Source organism: Somniosus microcephalus, chromosome 6 (genome assembly GCF_052327205.1).
Source record: "Somniosus microcephalus isolate GS21.2 chromosome 6, FLI_Smic_1.0, whole genome shotgun sequence".
Classification (NCBI taxonomy): Eukaryota; Metazoa; Chordata; class Chondrichthyes; order Squaliformes; family Somniosidae; genus Somniosus; species Somniosus microcephalus.
In genome coordinates, this window is record NC_140992.1 from 5,520,315 (window position 1) to 5,538,759 (window position 18,445).

Consider the following 18,445-nt stretch of genomic DNA (forward strand, 5'->3'; position numbering starts at 1 on the left):
CGTGGCCAGCAAACCAAACCGGGTTCCCGATGGCCTCTCGTGCGATGCAGTGCTCAGCAGGATGATGAGGGCGGATGCCCCTTTTCGACGCCCGTTCTGAGGACGAAGCTTCCTTGGATGCAAAACTGCCGCTAGGTACGATCAGACTCGTCGCCACTGTTGAGTCTGTGCTTTCCAAATGTAGTTATGCTGAATAACTGGACACAGACAACAGAATACTTAAACAGGTCTTTAGTAACTGAGGGTCAGGGCTGAACTGAAATACAATTTGCTCCACAGGGTTTATATACCGGTGTGGTCACCACCGGTACTACAATATACAGGAGCCATCAGAAAGTAGTCCATCACCTTAAGGTAGTCTCTTAAGGTGGTACAGGTTACATACACTACAGTGTCCACTGGTTCTGGACTCCCCGACCATCGGGAACATTCTTCCTGCATCTAGTCTGTCCGGTCCTGTCAGAATTTTATAAGTTTCAATGAGATCCCCACTCATTCTTCTAACCTCCAGCGAGTACAAGCCCAATCGACCCAATCTCTCCTCATACGTCATTCCTGCCATCCCAGGTATCAGCCTGGTGAATCTTCGCTGAACTCCTTCCAAGGCAAGAACATCCTTCCACAGATAAGGCGAACAAAACTGCACACAATACTCAAGGTGTGGTCTCACCAAGGCCCTGTACAACTGCAGCAACACATCCTTGTTCCTGTACTCAAACCCTCTCGCGACGAAGGCCAACATACCATTTGCCTTCTTAACCGCCTGCTGCACCTGCATGCTTACCTTCAGCGACTGGACCACAAGGACACCCAGGTCTCGTTGCACTTCCTCTTCTCCCAATCTATTGCCATTTCGATAATAATCTGCCTTCCTGATTTTGCCACCAAAGTGGATAAACTCACATTTATCCACGTTATATTGCATCTGCCATGTTTCTGCCCAATCACCCAATATGTCCAAATCATCCTGGAGTTTCTCGACATCCTCCTCACAGCACACACGCCCACCCAGCTTTGTGTCGTATGCAAATTTGGAGATATTACATCTAGTTCCCTTGTCTAGATCATTAATATATATTGTGAATAGCTGGGGTCCAAGGACCCCACTAGTCACTGCCTTCCACTCGGAAAAAGACCCATTTATTCCAACTCTTTGCTTTCTGTCTGCCAACCAGTTCTCTATCCAAGTCAATACCTTGCCCCCAATCCCATGTGCCTTAACTTTACATGCTAACCGCTTATGCGGGACCTTATTGAAGGCCTTCTGAAAGTCCAGATACAACACATACACTGGTTCTCCCTTATCTATTTTACCAGTTACATCATCATAAAAATTCCAGTAGATTAGTCAAGCATGATTTACCTTTTGTGAATCCATGTTGACTTTGTCCAATCCTGTCACTGTTTTCCAAGTGCTCTGCTATAACATCTTTTATAATGGATTCTAGCATTTTCCCCACTACTGATGTCAGGCTTACCGGTCTGTAATTCCCCGTTTTCTCTCTACCACCTTTTTTGAATACTGGGGTAACATTGGTACCCTCCAATCCAAGGGTATTGTTCCAGATTCCATCGAATGTTGGAAGATGATCAGCAATGCATCTACTATTTCTAAGGCCACTTCCTTAATTACCCTAGGATGTAGATTATCAGGCCCTGGGGATTTATCGGCCTTCAATCCCATCAATTTCCCTAACACCATTTCCCTAAAAATACTGATTTATTTCAGTTCCTCCCTTTCATCAGACCCTATGTTCCCCGGCATCTCTGGGAGGTTATTTGTGTCCTCCTTATTTCCTCTGTCATTCAAAATTGGAGGCCATGAATCGTTTAAATCTCTTCCTGCATTTCTCTGATTGAGATCATGCACAGCTTCCGGGATCATAATAAAATAGTCAGCACAGTGATTGTCTGGGAATGCAACTAACTCACTGTAAAACCAACTGACATAAAGATGCTAATACCCTAAATTCACAGGCATGATGTGTACAATTAAGTGCTGTGACTTCTACCAAAGAGATTTTAGCCTAATCGGATCTAGGCTACTCATCTGTAATTTAAAATCTATAGGTTAAATTTCCCAGCACTGTTTGTGAATGCATAGACGTTTCCCCAATTTCTAATACTGCCATCTTAATTGCCATGGCCACACTATAAAAATACATAAATCGATGGGCTCCATAATGGAAATACTTGTAGCCTGAGGAAAAGCAAAACTGTTCAAACAAGCCGAAACCATTATTTGATACATTACATTAGCACTATTGTTCGTCCTCATATTTATGTATTTTTAACTCAATCCTGTTTAGGAAGATTGAATTTTAGTTTGTTTATTTCATTTAAAATGAAAAGTAGTGTTTCCAAGCCCTTTCTCATACACACGCACCACTCGGAGTCAAAGCAAGTCCACCTTAAATCTCCCGAGATTTTGGGGGCACCATATTGAGCGGAAGGTAATCCTCCAGAGCCATAATTTTATTAATATCTTGTATTTAATCGAGGTATTCTAAGATATCAAATATATTCATGTTGCACGACAATAAACATAACAACTCCACTTATAAGTCACTACCGATTTACTCTGAAATTACTCAATGTCTGTTCTAAATGATTAACTGAGAAATGCAAATTGTTACGTGACAAACCCAGTTTGGTGAACCATGTTCTCGGTGTTTACTGAAATAATTGGCTGCAGTAAATAGAAACAGAAAAGCAGTATTCATAATTTCATTAATGTGGTCACACACTCGAGTTGTGAACTGAAGTTAATCAGCATCAATTGCTCTAAATTAGTTCACGTATAAAGAAAATGGAAATCAACAACTAAAAATAACACTGATATATAACAATTGTTAGGACAGCTTACAAACACCTAGGTTACAAATTATCATCTTCTTTCTTAGGCAGTGTAGATAAACCATAAATCAACTGAATATAACTGATTAGCAGAAACCAGAAACACATCTGGCAAGATAAAATATTAAAAGTTTTGTAACAACCTGAACGTCAATTAAGCTAAGGCCTAGAAAAAGGTAAAGATATGCAGGTTGAGCAGGAGCGCACACAATCAGAGCGTGCAAGCTCCAATTTAAAGAATAGCAAAGAAATCCTATAGCCGGTAACAGTAGAAAAGCGACACGTTCCCGCCTCTTCTTTTCCTGTCTGAGATTAACCCTTTGCTCTGGTTTGAATTTTATCTTTCAATATCTATTCCAGTTTGATACTTAATACGAGTTGTTACTGATTTGAAACCTCATTCAGATGTATGAAATACTCCTTCTCAGGCGTGTAGGTGGAAGGTAGGAAATGGAGAAGCCCATGTTTGGTGAAGGCGACATTTCCAAGACCACACTGAAGGCGAGAATCCCATTTGTCGCCCAATATTTACACTGAAGGACCGGCCGACTTATCACTCTACAGCTAAGGATGAACTACAGCACTTGCAATCAATTTAGTAATTCTGTACACGTTGACATCGTTTTCTTCATTTCTGTAAATAAGATGACAGTTAAAATACCGAGACAGAGTCTGGTAACCGGAAATGGTCAAATAATTACAGAGCGACATTGTGGAGGCGAAATAAATGATCGTCTTTTCGTTGCTGAGGTGTTAAAGTGTCTTTAGAATTAAAGGAACACTTGCATGAGAATACACGATATCCGCACCCAAGATGAATTCGTAGTCTGATGGAGAGAGAGTCTGGTCATTACCCCAGGAGAGGGCACGGACTTTGACGCGGGGTCTGCAGGAAGAGGGGACATTGACAGAGACGTTCCGTTCTATTTGCTTCAGAACCTGCGGTTTGTCTGTAATGGTGACGTCTCCACCTGAAACAAGAGAAAGAATGACCCATCTCCGTTACTGGAATCCCAGGGAAAGCGCTCACAACCTAAACTCTGGTTCAAGCGAGCACCAGGTATCGCATTGTCTGGAGGAAAAGGTCCATGTACGGTCCGGTAACATTGCAGGTTGAAGGTGACCCATGAAGAGCGAATCCTGAGTCATGCCCTCTTGCCTCCACCAGAAAATATCCTTTGTGATGCCTTATCGGCCCGGCAGTATTCGGAGATCCTACGGTTGGACAAAGGCAAAGGCATTTCCAGTGGAGTGTTCCTGTCTAACGCTGAGGTGTGTGTTTGGCGGGGGTGGGGTTGGGAAACGAGAGGGGTACTGGCAACTTTCGACCGTTGCATAATTCCACCTTTTCATCTTTGCTGTGGTTGGCAACACAATACGGGTCATTAATACACGCGCGCACAATAGTGATTCATTAGTTCTAATTTTCTGCTGCTAGAGAAAGTTAGGCCTTGCTGCATCCCACTCCTAATCTGACTTCTCTGCCCTCGCTCTCCTACACTGGTTCAAAGAAGCTGAACGCACGCTCGAGGGACAGCACAGTCATCTTTCGATTAGGCTCTTTAAAACCCTCTGGTCTTAAAAATGAGTTCAACTTCTTTAGATCATAACCACTGCTCTTATTTCTCTGACAGCAGGGGCTGGAAATGCGTCTGATGCTGCCATTTGCACCTCTTCTGGAACCACCTTTTGTTACTTTGCAGTTCCCATTGTCATCCCCTCTTGCATTGCACCGTCACCCCTATTGTCAGTTAGCAATCCTACCCTCTTCTCTATCACAGGCTTTCCCCTTAGTTCTTTCGCCCGAGCCCACCACACTTCCACCCCCCACCCCGTTTTGTCCTTGGCGTATAAACTGCTAAATATCTAGCTTCTTCCACTTCTGAAAGTTCATAGACCTGAAACATTGGTGCAGAACTTGCGGTCAGTGGTGAAGCAGAGGCGACCGCCGCGGCCCTGAAGAAAGCTCCGCACGATCTCTGTGGTGAGAATGTATCTTTTTCGATGCTTAAGTGATTTCTGCGCAGTACAGTGGGGATTCCCTAGTGCGATCTGTTGTGACGTTAACAGTCTGTCTAAGCAGCCAAACTCTGCATTATTCTCACAGACAGGGAACCAGGAAATGAGAACGTGCTTTAGTCCCAAATTTTAATAAAAATGTTACAGTGAGCAACGTAAAACTTGGGGCTCACACATGGAGATAAGGTAGAATCTGAAATAGCAAGGACAAACATAATATTATATATATAATTGCTTTCTTAAATATTGTAATCTGTAACTTAACAGAGAAATTAGACAATCCTCAAAATTAAAATTAGTTTTTCAGGACCATAACTTTTGTTTCGCATTCATTACAATGTTAAAATCCCAGTTACACCTAATCCAACATGGCCTAACTTTTAATGGGGTAATTAAAAGCGATATTAACGCGAGAAAGACTAAGTTTTCATCAATTTCACTGATTTCCCTGATTACACAGATTGCCGGCTATGTGGGCGGGAGGCTGCAGGTGGGGCATGGCGCAGCCTGTGTTGGAGCAGTGAATGACTGGCCGCTACTTCAGGATTCCCACGATGCGCATGCGTTACATCCTGAAGTTGCAGTAAGTTTCAAAGTGGTAATAACGGCGAACGCTGCTACACTGCCACCGCAAAGCCCGGCCATATGATCCTCCCTCCAAATATGCTATTTGACCTGCTGAGTGATTTATTAATTTATAATTTTACTTTAAGCTTTGCTGCTCCCGTAAGTACACAGATTCCCCTTTACTCACCTAGAAGGACTGTTAGAATGCCCAAAATTTCAGTGCCTGCTCCCAGTTCAATCACTTTCCTGGGCGAGAAACTCAGATTATGTTCATCAAAGTACTGAAGCAGAACAGGAGCCTTTAAAAACAGACACACACTTAATGTTACTAATGATACACACAGATTATGCGAAGCGTTGAAGCAACGAAACAGCATCAGTAGATATTTTGCCAATGACACCTAACGCGCGACCAAACACGTCCCTGCAGGTAGCAAGGGACATATGTGGGGCCCAGTTGTCAGGTGGGCGGAGGGGTCACACTCACACACCACACAAATTTTGAGGAGGGAGCTGGTTTTCATGGACGAGAGCATCTGGTGTGACGTTGCTCCTGGGTAATCAATGAAGATTGTTTGACAAATAGGACCCGCCGATTTTATCAGAGTATCTTGGAGAAGTATGATGGAACCGATGACACACTTCACTGTGTACCGGCTGCCACCCGTTTCACAGTGAGTTGGGCTGTCCGCCTAAAATGTGCCTGGCGTATGTGGCTGAGCAGACGCAAATTAGATGGAAAAGAAGAAAATATGGGCCTAGAAATTCAGTATAGCCACTTTTGGGGCGGTAAAGTCGGGCGGCCACTAAAGTTTGCGCCCGGCGCAAAGTCGAGCCCCCTTCGCCGATATTCAGTTGCATCGCCCTAAGAGGTTGCTGCTGCGCTAAAACAGGCGATGCACGACTATCATTAGGCGCTAAGCCGGCAGCCTGGGGCGCTAACACCGGAAGTTGGGCGCAGGGCAGGTGCGGCGAGCTGCTGATTGCCGGCAGACACTCTGGCTCCGGTGAGCTCTTAAAGGGGGAGGGTGGATTTGTTTTTTTGAAAGGCCGAGACTAGTGTATTTGTGTTTTTGGGGAGGGCTTCTCTCCATCAGTTTGTTATGTGGTACCGGTCTTCTTCTTCTTCTTCTTCTTCTTCTTCTTCTCCTTCTTCTCCTCCTCCTCCTCCTCCTCCTCCTCCTCCATCTACTCACAAAGAAGGAGTGTTGCAAAACGGCTGCCATTTCTACTGCAGGAGTGCCCTTTAATTTGCGCTCCCCGCGGCCCGCCTCGGCTGTGTACCGTTCCACTTCACAGTCGTTCGGGCCGCCAGGCGCACAATGGGGCGGCGCGAGTGAAGTTCCGGTTCCGGGTGCACAAAGGGCGTTGCACGACGAAATGACGTCATGATCTGCGCGCGCAGATGAGCGCGCGCAATGACTTTGCGCCAGCGCTAAATGTCTACTGAAGTTGGGGTGAGGCGCAGATCACGCTGCGCCCAGGCGCTAAGCGCCTAGCGCTCGAGATCTACTCCTCCTAAGGCGCTAACGGCTGGCGCAGCCAACTGAATTTCTAGGCCATGGTCTCTGCCATATTACCGGTGCTTTGATGACATTAAATAATGGGCGCTGCTGCTATCTGTTTAGCCCCGGCATCTACTGTGCGGAGCTTGACGGAGGAGAAACATGTGGAAGAATCATCAAGGGACGTGTGCTCGGGCCCTCATGAGATCGGCGGTGTACGGGCCCTAGTCGTAGCAGTAAAATGTTCAAAGAGGAATGTGTGATTTTTTTCTTACAAGCCAATCAGCCGCTGCCAATTAAATGGAGTAATCTCCTGTGACAGGTATTCTGAAAGTCTAGCTTTTTGGGAGGCTGTAGCTTCATCCTGTGGAGGAAAAAAGAGTTGCAGGTGTTACCACTGACGCTCCCGTTTCCATTACGGCAAAGGACGGGAACGTTCATGTTACCAAATTAAATATTATAAGTCTGTAAATATATTGAATCGTTATTCCCGCTCGCAGGCCCTGTGTTTTTTTTAAAACTATTATTGTTCTTTGTAGTAGAATCTGCCTATATAGAAACATAGAAGATAGGAGCAGGAGTAGGCCATTCGGCCCCTCAAGCCTAATCCACCATTCAATGAGATCATGCCTGATCATTCATACTCAGTACCCGGTCCCTGCCTTCCCCCATATCCCTTGATCCCTTTAGCCTTAAGAAATATATCTAACTCCTTCCTGAATATATTTAATGAATTGGCCTCAACTGCCTTCTGTGGTAGAGAATTCCACAGGTTCACCACTCTCTGGGTGAAGAGATTCCTCCTCATCTCTGTCCTAAATGGCTTACTGCTTATCTTTAGAATGTGACCCCTGGTCTGGACTTCCCCACCATTGGGAACATTCTTCCTGCATCTCGTCTGTCTAGTCCTGCTGGAATTTTATAAGTTTCAATGAGAGCCCGGCTCATTCTTCTAAACTCCAGCGAGTATAAGCCCAATCGACCCACTCTCTCCTCATACGTTATTCCTGCCATCCCAGGTATCAGCCTGGTGAATCTTCGCTGCTCTCCCTCCATGGAAAGAACATCCTTCCTCAGATAAGGCGACCAAAACGGCACACAATACTCAAGATGTGGTCTCACCAAGGCCCTGTACAACTGCAGCAAGACATCCTTGTCCCTGTACTCGAACCCTCTCTCTACGTAGGCCAACATACCATTTCCCATCTTAACCGCCTGCTGCACCTGCATGCTTACCTTCAGCGACTGGTGCACAAGGACACGCAGGTCCCGTTGCACTTCCCCATCTCCCAATCTATTGCCATTCAGATAATAATCTGCCTTCCGCATTTTGCCACCGAAGTGGATAACCTTGCATTTATCCACATTATGCTGCATCTGCCACGCATCTGCCCAATCACCCAACCTGTCCAAATCATACTGGAATTTCTCAGCATCCTCCTCACAGCACACATGCCCACCCAGCTTTGTGTCGTCTGCAAACTTGGAGATATTACATCTAGTTCCCTCGTCTAGATCATTAATATATATTGTGAATAGCTGGGGTGAGTATTTCTACAGTCCAGTCGTTAAAACAAAAGTAAGGCCTCTAGTTTGGAGTAAGTTGTGTTTAAAGGGTAGTAAGGACCCTAGTGTTATTATATTCTTTAATTTAAAGGAAGTAAAGGGAGTAAATTAAGGGTTGGACATGGCAGGGCATCTTGGCAGCGTGGAGTGCTCCTCATGTGCTATGTGGGAAGTCAGGGACATTTTCGGTGTCCAGTGCGAACACATGTGCAGGAAGTTTCTCCAGCTGCAGCTACTCAAAATCCATATTTCGGAGCTGGAGCTGCGGCTGGAGTCACTGTGCAGCATCCACGAAGGTGAGATCTTTGTGATATGACGTTTAATGAGGTGGTCACTGCTTTAAATCTCATCATTCAAGAAACTGCTCGTGAAATAACACTGGACGGCCAGCTGGTGGCGCCATCCAAGGAGTATAAATACTCGGGCGTCGGCTCCAGCCTACAGGGACATTTTGTAAGACAAGGAACTAGTGAAGTACAACTAGACCTCCAAGTTCTGAAACAAGTTGATTAAAGCCTTGCTTTATGCTCAAACCAAGTGCGTAGTGAGTTTTATTACATCGATCACACAGCAGGTAAAGGGCTAGAAATTGACTTTGGGGCGGCCAGCTCGCTTGCGCCCAGAAATTACCGCTGCGCGTGGAGCCACTTGCGCCCGCCGGATATTCAGATTCAGCGCCCCAAGTCGAAGCCGGCCGCAAATCAAGGGTTTTGGCGCCCCTGCTTGGGACGCTGAAACTGAATATCGGCGCGCTAAGTGCCGCAGCGCCACCCACTGCGGAGCGGCAGGCTGTGGTACTGCAGGCCTTCCTCCCTCTCTTAAGGGGGAGGTGCCTGCAACAGCGCGATCGCCGCTCGCTGGTGCCGGCAAATGAGCCCGGCACCACGGAGAAGTGCCGGGCTCCCAGAAAGCAGCCAGCAATGCCATGGGGGGGCGGTGGAGGAGGCCGGGGAAGGAGGTGCGGGCAGGCGGCCGCCTAAAAAGCGGCCGGCCGCACACCCGCCTTAACTCGCCCCACTACCGCATCAGGTAGGCCCCGTTTTCTGGTCGCTGTTTGCGGCCGCCACGGAAGAGGCGGCCGCAACTCAATATGGCGTTCGGGGCGGTAGCGGGGCGGTAGCGGGGCACTGCGCACACCGATGACGTCATCGGTGGCGGTGCAGCGCTACTGGCTAACGCCGCTATTACCGCACCGCTGAATATCGGGGGAAGTTTAGCAAGTGGCGCAAAAGCCCTCTTTGGGCGAAAACTGGGCGCAAAGCCAGCCGAATTTCTAGGCCAAAGAGTGCACAGGCAGACAGGGAATGGGTGACAGCCAGGCAGAGTAAAAGAACTAGGAAGGTAGTGCAGGAATCCCCTGGGTCCATCTTCCTCTCCAACAGATTTTCCGTTTTGGACACTGCTGGGCGAGATGATTTTTCAGGGGAATGCAACAAGAGCCAAGTCTGTGGCACTACGAGTGGCTCAGCTGCACAGGGGGGAAGAAAATTAGTGGGCAAGCAATAGTGATAGGGGTTTCTATCATAAAGGGAATAGATATACGTTTCTGTGGATGCAGACGAGGCTCCAGGATGGTAAGGTGCCTCCCTCGTGCCAGGGTGAAGGATGTCAGTGAATGGCTGTAGGGCGTTCTGAAGGGGGAGGGTGAACAGTCATAGGTCGTGGTTCACATTGGTACCAACTACATGGGTAGCAAGTGGGATGAGGTCCTGCAACAAGAATTTACGGAGCTAGGTATCAGATTTGAAAGCGGGACCTCAAAGGTTGTAATCTCTGGATTACTCCCAGTGTCACGTGCTAGTGAGTATTGAAATAGCAGGATAGAACAGATGAATGCGTGGCTAAAGAGTTGCTGCAGGAGGGAGGGCTTTCGTTTCCTGGATCACTGGGTCTCCTTCTGGGGAAGGTGGGAGCTGTACAAGTCGGACAGGCTGCACCTGAAACGGAACGGGATCAACTACCTTGCAGTGCGTTTTGCTAGTACTGTTGCGGGGGAGGGGACCTGTCACCCCTGATCCCCTCTAACTTCTACCGCTGCACAATAGAGAGCATCCTGACAAACTGTATCACAGTATGGTATGGCAGCTGTAGCTACTATGACCGGAAAGCCCTGCAGCGGGTAGTCAAAACTGCCCAACGCATCACCGGCACCCGGCTATCGACCATAGAGCACATATACCAGAAACGATGTTTACGGAGGTCACGGTCCATCATCAAAGACCCTACCCACCCCAGCCACAGTCTGTTTGCCCTCCTGCCATCTGGGAGATGCTACAGATGCATTTGCACCCGTATGACCAGATTTAGGAACAGCTTCTTTCCCAGGGCTGTCATCCTACTGAACTCCACAAATAAACTCTAAAGCCTGCACATCTGCCAATGCACTTTATTATGGTTATGTTTATGTTAATGTATTACAAGCCAAATGTATGTTGAATGTTTAAATGTCTTAATCTAAATGTACACTCTCAGGAGTCGCAAGCCTACATTTCGTTGTACTGCACTTGTGCACTAACAATGACAATAAAAGTTGATCTGATTTTGATTTGATTTGATTTGATTTGATTTTGATTTGATTTGATTTGATTTGATTTGATTGCTTTGATTTGATTTAGATTTGATTTAAACTAGCTTGACAGGGGGATGGGATAAGGAGTGGAGCTATAGTAGGGAATGATGCACAGCCAAATATAGAGGAAAAAACAATTCAGCCTGGTAGGCAGAGCAAATATGTAACGGCACAAGGGAGTATGGAATGGCTGGATGACATTCATTTTAAAGCAAGGAGTCTTGCGAGTATTGCAGATGAATTGAAGCTCTTGATGAACACATGGGAGTCTGATATTGTTGCTATCACAGAGATATGGTTGAGGGAGGGGCAAAACTGTCAGCTCAATATTCCGGGGTATAGCATCTTCAGGCGAGACAGAGGGATGTGTAAAAGAGGAGGGGGTGTCGCACTATTAATCAAGTAGTCAGTTACTGCTGTAAGGAGGGATGATATCATAGCAGCTTCCTCTAATGAGACCATACAGGTAGAATTAAAAACAAAAAGTGGCCAAGCACTTTGCTGGGAATGTACTGTATGCCTCCAAACAGTCAGGGGGAGAGAGAGGATCAGCTATGTAGGCAAATCTCAGAGCAGTGTAGAAATAACAGGGTAATAATAGTAGGGGATTTCAAATTCCCCAATATTAACTGGGATAGTCAGAATGCGAAAAGCTTAGAGGTTGTGGAATTCTTAAAGTGCATCCAGGAGAGTTTTTTGAGACAGCATGTGGAAAGTCATACAAGAGAGGGGGCGGTACTGGACCCAGTTCTAGGGAATGTAACCGGGCAAGTGATAGAAGTGTCAGCAGGAGAGCATTTTGGTGACAGTGACCATAATTTGGTGAGATTTAAGGTAGTCATGGAAAAGGACAAAGATGGACCGGAAATAAAGGTTCTAAATTGGGAGAAGGCTGATTTTAATATGTTAAGACAGGATCTGGTCAAAGTGGACTGGGATCAGCTACTTGTAGGAAAATCCACATCAATGCAGTGGGAGTCTTTCAGAAAGGAAATAGGGAGAGTACAACGCCAACATGTTCCCATAAAGGTCAAGGGAGGGAACCACAAGCCCACAGGAACCCTGGATGTCAAGGGATATACAAGGATGGATTAGGGAAAAAGGGGGGCTTTTGGCAGATATAAAGGACTAAAAACTGTGCAAGACCTAGAGGAGTATAGAAAGCGCAGGGAATACTTTAAAAAGAAATTAGGAGAGCGAAGAGGGGGCATGAAAAAACACTGGTGGGCAAAATAAAGGAAAATCCCAAGGTATTTTATAAGTATATTAAGTGCAAGAGGATAACCAGGGAAAGAGTAGGGCCCATTAGGGAACAAAGTGGCAATTTGTGTGTAGAGCCAGAAGGTGTAAGTGAGGTTTTAAATGAATATTTTGCAACTGTGTTCACTATGGAGAAGGTCAATGTAGGCATAGAAATTAGGCAGGGGGATTGTGATATACTTCATCAAATTAGCAATGAAAGGGAGGAGGTACCAGCGGTTTTAGCGTGCTTAAAAGTGGATAATCCCCAGGCCCAGATGAGATGTATCCCAGGTTGCTGTCTGAGGCAAGGGAGGAGATTGCAGGGGCTCTGACACTAATTTTCAGAACCTCTCTGGCCATAGGGGAGGTGCCAGAGGACTGGAGGACAGCTAACGTAGCACCATTATTCAAGAAGGGCAGTAGGGATAAACCAGGGAATTACAGGCTAGCGAGCCTAACATCAGAGGTAGGGAAATTATTGGGAAAAATTCTGAGGGACAGAATCAGTCTCCACTTGGAGAGGCAAGGATTAATTAAGGATAGTCAGCATGGCTCTGTCAGTGGGAGATCATGTCTAACCAATTTGATTGGATTATTCGAGGGGTGTGTGGATGAGTGTTGTACAGTTGACGTAGTCTACATGGACTTCAGTAAGGCTTTTGGCAAATTCCTGCATGGGAGACTGGTCAAGAAGTTAAGATCCCATGGGATCCAGGGCAATTTAGCACATTGGATGCAAAATTGGTTAATGACAGGAAGCAGAGGGTGATGGTCGAAGGTTCTTTTTGTGACTGGAGACCTGTGTCCAGTGGTGTAGCGCAAGGGTCGGTGCTGGGTCCCTTGCTGTTTGTAGTGCACATTACTGATTCAGATATGAATGTAGGAGGTGTGATCAGTAAGTTCACAGATGACACGAAAATTGGTGGCGTGGTAAATAGCGAGGAGGGAAGCCTTAGGCTTCAGGGTGATATAGACCGGTTGGTCAGATGTGCAGAACAGTGGCAAATGGAAATTAACCTGGAAAAGTGTGAGGTGATGCATTTTAGGAGGACTAACAAGGCAAGGGAATGCTCAATGAATGGTATGCCCCTAGGAAGGACAGACGATCAGAGGGAACTTGGTGTGCATGTACATATATCCCTGAAGGCAGCAGGACAGGTAGATAAGGTGGTTAAAATGCATATGGGATACTTGCCTTCATTTGCTGAGGCATAGAATATAATAGCATGGAGGTTATGATGGAGCTGTACACAATGCTGGTTAGGCCACAGTTGGAATACTGTGTGCCATTCTGGTCGCCAAACTAAAGGAATGATCTGATTGCATTGGAGATGGTGCAGAGGAGATACACCAGGATGTCACCTGGACTGGAGTGCTTGAGCTATGAAGAGAGACTGGACAGGTTGGGGTTGTTTTCCTTAGAGCAAAGAAGCCTGAGTGGGGACCTGAATGAGGGGCATAGATAGGGTAGATATAAATGAACTTTTCCCCTTAGTAGAGGGGCCAATAACCAGGGGGCATAGTTTCAAGGTAAGGGTCAGGAGGTTTAGAGGGGATCTGGGGAAAAACCTTTTCATCCAGAGGGTGGTTGGAATCTGGAACTCATTGCCTGAAAGGGTGGTAGAGGCAGGAACCCTTACAACATTCAAGAAGCATTTAGATGAGCATTTGAAACGCCATAGCATACAAGGCTGCGGACCAAGTGCTGGAAAATGGGATTAGAATAGACAGGACTTGATGGCCGGCGCAGCCACGATGGGCCAAAGGATATCTTTCTGTGCTGTATAACTCTATGACTCTATGGGGTAGATTTTCCTCGAGCCGACAGGCGGGGTTTCAGGCATGTGGAGGGGGGGAAATCCTGAAATCGGGGGTCCCGACACCAACCCGCATGAAACCCGCCTCCATGTAAGTGTCACAGGAGGTGGGTCCCTGCCCCGCACTGGGACCCGCCGACCCAAGGCGGGAAGGGATTAGTGCCAATTAACTGCCTGTTAACAGGTAGTTAACAGGCAGTTTTTAGCCTAATCCCTATTTTGAGGGGTGTCGTGTGGGATTCCCGACGGCCCCAAACCACGCCTTGTTAGAGCAGTCGGGCCGTCGGGTTGAAGGACTTGGAGGGGTCGTGATGTCGATGTTCAGGTGAGTGATGGGTGCATGATTGCAAAGATAAGTGTGTTTGGTGTGTCTAAAGTGATTAAAGAAGTTTAAATTACCTGTACTTACCTTTACAGCCGTTCCTCCTGTAGGTTTCGGGAGTCCATCACTCAGCCGGCACTGAAAGCAAAATGGCTACGATCTGTCAAAAGTGACAGCCTTCAGCTTTCATTGCCGGTGAGACTTCTAGCTCGGTCTGTGAAGAAGGCCTCAGGTTAGAAGTCAGACTGGCAGTGTTTGACAGCTTCAAACAGCTGTGAAACACTGATATTTCATCTGTCAAAAGCTCTTGACAGATAAAATTTCAGTCTTTGACGTCACCTGTTGCCGAGTGGCCCTTAATTGGCCTGCTGAGCCCGCTGGGCGGGCTCAACAAGGTCAATCAAGGGAAAATCGCGCAGATTGGCCGGACGTCGATGTAGGCGGTACTGCAACCCGAAAGTTGAAGTCCCGCCTCCTTCCTGACAGTTTAAGGAAAATCTACCCCTATGACTCTATAGGCCATTTGCCACGCTGAGCCTGCTCCGCCATTTAATGAGTTCATGGCTGTTCTGATCTTGGGCTCAGCTGCATTTCCCCACCCCCTCCCCATGACCCTTCACTCCCATATTGTTAAAAATTCAGTCTAGCTTCGCCTTAAATATATTCAATGACCCAGCCTCCACAGCTCTCTGGGGCAGAGAACTCCACAGATTTCCGACCCTCTGAGAGAAGAAATTCATCCTCATCTCAGTGTTAAATGGGTGACCACTTATACTGAAACTGTGCCCCCTAGTTCTAAATTCTCACATGAGGGGAAGCATCTTCTCTATATCAACCTTGTCGAGCCCACTCAGTATCTTATCTGTTTCAATAAGATCACCTCTTATTCTTCTAAATTCCAATGAGTATAGGCCCAACCTGCTCAACATTTCTTCATAAGTCAACCCCCTCATCTCAGAAATCAACCTCGTGAAACTTCTCTGAACTGCCTCCAATGCAAGTATACCCCTCCTTAAATAAGGAGACCAAAGCTGTACGCAGTTCTCCAGGTGTGGTCTCGCCAATAAACTGCACAGTTGTAGCAGGACTTCCCTGCTTTTATACTCCAACCCCGTTGCAATAAAGGACAGCATTCCATTTGCCTTCCTGATTAATTGCTATACCTGCACGGTAACCTTTTGTGTTTCATGCACAAGGGCTCCCAGGTCGCTCTGAAATGTAGCATTTTTCATTTTTCCCACCAAAGTGCATAACCGCACACTTTGCCACATTATACTCCATCTACCAAATGTTTGCCCACTCACTTAGACTGTCTATATCTCTTGCAGATTCTTTGTGTCCTCTTCACAACTTGCTTTCCCACAAATCTTTGTATCATCAGCAAATTTGGCTACATTACACTCAATCCCTTCATCCAAGTCATTAATATAGATTGTAAATTGTTGATGCCCCAGCACTGATCGCTGTTTTCTGTCAGTTAGCCAATCCACTATCCATGTTAATATATTACCGCCATTACTGTGAGCTCTTATCTAGCAGAACCATTAACAGCGACTGTGTGGCTGTTAATGGTTCCAACACCATCATCAAGTTTGTGGATGACACCACGGTAGTAGGCCAGATCACCAACAATGATGAGTCAGCCTACAGGGAGGAGGTCCAGCATCTCATGAAGTGGTGCGCAGATAACAACCTGGCCCTTAACATCAAGAAAACAAAAGAAATCATTGTGGACTTCAGGAAGTCCAAAGGCGGAAGTCACACCCCCATCCACATCAATGGGGCTGTGGTGGAAAGGGTGGACAGCTTTAAGTTCCTCGGATTCCACATCATGGAAGACCTCTCCTGGTCCCTTAACACCTCCTCTCTGGTGAAGAAGGCCCAGCAGCGCCTATATTTCCTAAGGAGGCTGAAGGGATGTAATCTGTCACCCCTGATCCTCTCTAACTTTTACCGCTGCACTATAGAGAGCATCCTGACAAACTGTATCACAGTATGGTATGGCAGCTGTAGCTATTATGAACGGAAAGCCCTGCAGTGGGTAGTCAAAACTGCCCAATGCATTACCGGCACCCGGCTACCGACCATAGAGCACATATACCAGAAACGCTGTCTACGGAGGTCACGGTCCATCATCAAAGACCCTACCCACCCCAACCACAGTCTGTTCGCCCTCCTGCCATCTGGGAGATGCTACAGATGCATTCGCACCCATACGACCAGATTTAGGAGCAGCTTCTTTCTCAGGGCTGTCATCCTACTGAACTCCACAAATAAACTCTAAAGCCTGCACATCTGCCAATGCACTTTATTATGGTTATATTTATGTTAATATACTACAAGCCAAATGTATGTTGAATGTTTAAATGTCTTAATCCAAATGTACACTCTCGGGAGCTGCAAGCCTACATTTCGTTGTACTGCACTTGTGCACTAACAATGACAATAAAAGCTGATTTGATTTGATTTTTTTTTAGTACAGTAACCTTTTTTGTGGCACCTTATTGAATGCCTTCGGGAAATCCAAATACATCACATTAATTGGTTCCCCTATACCCACCCTGCTCGTTGCATCCTCAAAGACCTCCAGCAAATTTGTCAAACATGATTTCCCTTTCATAAAAACATGCTGACTCTGCTTGACTGTATTATGATTTTCTAACATCTGGGGACTTGTGCCAAATTGGGAGAGAAGTCCCACAGACTAGTCAAGCAGCAGGCTGACATAGTCATACTCACAGAATCATACCTTTCAGACAACATCCCAGATTCCTACATCACCATACCTGGGTATGTCCTGCCCCACCGGCACAACAGAGACACCAGGGGTAGTGGCACAGTTGTATATGGGAGGGAATGGCCCTGGGAGTCCTCAACATTGACTCTGGACCACATGAAGTGTCATGGCTCCTGGTCAAGACCGGGGAAGGAAACCACCTGCTGATTATCATACACTGCTCTCTGTCAGCAGATGAATTCGTACTCCTACATTTTGAATACCACTTCGAAGAAGCACTGAGGGTAGCAAGGGCACAGAATGTACACTGGGTGCGGGACCAAAATGCCTTTCAACAAGTGTGGCTCAGTAGCACCACTAATGACCGGGGTGGCCTACTCCTGAAGGATATAGCTGCCAGTCTAGGCCTGCGACAAGTGGTGAGAGAACCAACACGGGGGAAAAACCTACTTGATATCGTCCTCACCAATCTACCAGTCCCAGAGGCATCTGTCCATGACAACATTAGTAGCAGTGACCACCGCACAATCCACGTGGAGATGAAATCCCATCTTCACACTGAGGACATCTTCTCTCGCATTGTATGGCATTATCACCGTGCTAAATGGGATAGATTCAGAACAGATGTAGCGCTAAAAACTGGGCGTCTATGACGCCCTACGGGTCATCAACGGCAGCAGAATTGTATTCCACCACAATCTGTAAGCACATGGCCCGGCATATCCCTTATTCTACCATTACCACCAAGACAGGGGACCAACCCTGGCTCAATGATGAGTGCAAAAGTGCATGCCAGGAGCAGCAACAGACTTACCTAACAATGTGGTGCCAACCTGGGGCAGCTGCAATGAAGGACTACATGCATGCTAAAAGTGGAAGCAGCATGCTATAGACAGAGCTAAGCGATCCCACAATCAATGGATGAGATAAAAGATCTGCAGTCCTGCCACATCCAGTCGTGAATGGTGATGGACAATTAAACAACTAACGGAAGGAGGAGGCTCCATCAATATCACATCCTCAATGATGACGGAGCTCAGCACACGAGTGCATAAGACAAGGCTGAAGCTTTTGCAACAATCCAGCCAGATGTGCCCAGTGGATGATGCATACCCGCAGCTTGCTGAGGACCCCACCATCACCGAAGACAGTCTTCAGCCAATTCGAAACCGCAAAGACTATATGCCCTGGCAAAATCCCGACTGTAGTGCTGAAGACTTGTGTTCCTGAACTAGCCAAGCTGTT

The 18,445-nt window shown here is 46.6% G+C and overlaps 1 pseudogene; it reads right to left on the reverse strand.

The window, feature by feature from the left end:
• Positions 1-3,420: 3,420 nt before the first annotated feature.
• On the reverse strand, positions 3,421-15,695 carry LOC147115391 (EEF1A lysine methyltransferase 3-like; annotated as a pseudogene).
• Between the last annotated feature and the right edge of the window lie 2,750 nt (positions 15,696-18,445).